This window comes from Otolemur garnettii, unplaced genomic scaffold, assembly GCF_000181295.1.
Source record: "Otolemur garnettii isolate 467f Iridium unplaced genomic scaffold, OtoGar3 scaffold00259, whole genome shotgun sequence".
Taxonomy (NCBI): domain Eukaryota; kingdom Metazoa; phylum Chordata; class Mammalia; order Primates; family Galagidae; genus Otolemur; species Otolemur garnettii.
Genome location: NW_003852654.1, coordinates 862,382 through 864,311, shown reverse-complemented (window position 1 = coordinate 864,311; position 1,930 = coordinate 862,382). Strand labels below are relative to the sequence as shown.

The window sequence follows — 1,930 nt, the reverse complement described above, 5'->3', positions numbered from 1 at the left end:
AAAAAAAAAAAAAAAGAAAAGAAAAGAAAAGAAAAAGAAATGGCTGGAAGAGGGGGCCCAGAGCCTGACTTACAAAACAACAGCTGCTTTGCAACATAGAAAAATACCTCTTACTCCATTCTCGGCTCCTCCTCCTGCAGGGGCGATGATTCCACCTCCCCTCAATCTTCTGGGTCCTCCTCATCCTGGTATGATGCCAGCACCATATATGGGGGGGCCCTCCCATGATGCCAATGATGGGTCCTCCTCGTCCTGGGATGCTGCCAGCGGGACCTGCTCCTGGAATGAGGCCACCCATGGGAGGTCACATGCCAATGATGAGACCTGGGCCCCCAATGATGAGACCTCATGCCGGTCCCTTGTCGGTGCCCACTCATCCTGGAATGACTTGACTAGACAGATAAGGGTAGAAGGGAGTTTTCTTTATGTCAGTTTCGTATTACTTGTTCTGTTTCACCAGGAGATCGTGGTGCTGTCACTCTGGGTGTTTTCTTCATAGCATGGTAAGGAAGACTTGCTCTTCCTTCCTATCAAAGACAGAATAGTTTTGACGGGGAGAAGTAAACCAAAAAAGGGGCAGTTTTCATTTGTATTGTGAAATGTGAAAATAAAACTGTTAAGTATTTTAGTTGAAAAAAATAAAATAAAATCAAAACTCACTTTAATGTGGAAGTCACCGGAAGTGAGGCTGTGCAAGTAGTGAAACCTGCTGAGTGGGAGCCGACTGGGTGCTGTAGGCTGGCGGGCTGATGGGGTGGCAGATGAGGAGGAAGACCCTGCTTTTGAAGAAGAAAATGAAGAAATTAGAGGACGTGCAGAAGGTGGACAGGGTAAAAGACAGAGACTTTTTCCTGAAGAATTGAGATGTATGATATATGGCTTTGGAGATGAAAAGAATCCTTATACTCAGCCAGTAGTTCTTCTTGAAGAATATCCCCTCTTGAAGAATATCTACCGTGATAGACTTCCTTACTGAAATGACTCACAAGGCCTTGTCTATTGGCAGACAAGGTCAAGTACAAGTTGAAGATATCATCTTCTTGATTCAAAAGGACCCCGGGAAGTTTGCTAGGGTTAAAGACTTGTTTGCTATGAATGAAGAATTGAAATAGACAAGAAAAGCATTTGATGAAGCAAACTATGGATCTTGACATCTTCTGTAGTTTCTGAAACTCCATTATGTTCTAGGGAAACCATGTGTAAGAATTGCTATATTTTCTACAGTAAGGTCCTGATATCTACCTGTGAATGAAAGGTAGAGAAACCAAGTTTTCTGCCTTTATTTTCATGGCTTTGATTTTTATAGTGATATTGGATTAATTGCCTGCCTTTATATGACCATACTTGAATTACTTATTGAGTTTTAATGACCACCTATAAGTTAAAGCACCTTTCAAACCATGCAGTTCTTTCTGACTTTTAGCCAGGGATGAAATATTAATAGTGTTCGTGTGTTAGGCATATCTGTGCCAATATGAGCTATGCTGTAGCTGTTTAATATGTGAAATTTAAATGGCATCTTTGAAAGCTCAAATATGTGTTTTATATATTCTGAAGTTTTTATATGAAAGTAGTCTGAGATTATTGTAGTGAACATTTTTTATGTTTCATTTCAAGGGATGATATAGGAAAAGACCGGGTTTTTCTGTTGTTTTTGTTTTTGTTGTTGTTGTTGTTGTTGTTTTTTGGTGTAGATGTTTATCTGTTTTAAAAGCTGATTTCTGGCTCAGCGCCTGTGGCTCAAGTGGCTAAGGCGCCAGCCACATACACCTAAGGTGGCGGGTTTGAATCCAGTCCGGCCCGCCAAACAACAATGATGGCTGCAACCAAAAAATAGCCGGGCGTTGTGGCGTGTGACTGTAGTCCCAGTTACTTGGGAGGTGGAGGCAGTAGACTCACTTGAGCCCAGGAGTTGGAGGTTGCTATGAGC

General features: G+C 41.9%; 2 pseudogenes; both read left to right on the top strand.

The window, feature by feature from the left end:
* The window catches only part of LOC100956139, a 935-nt pseudogene extending 543 nt beyond the window's left edge, over positions 1 to 392 (top strand).
* A 272-nt stretch (positions 393 to 664) lies between these two features.
* LOC100960446 lies at positions 665 to 1,151 on the top strand (annotated as a pseudogene).
* The last annotated feature ends 779 nt before the right edge of the window (positions 1,152 to 1,930 follow it).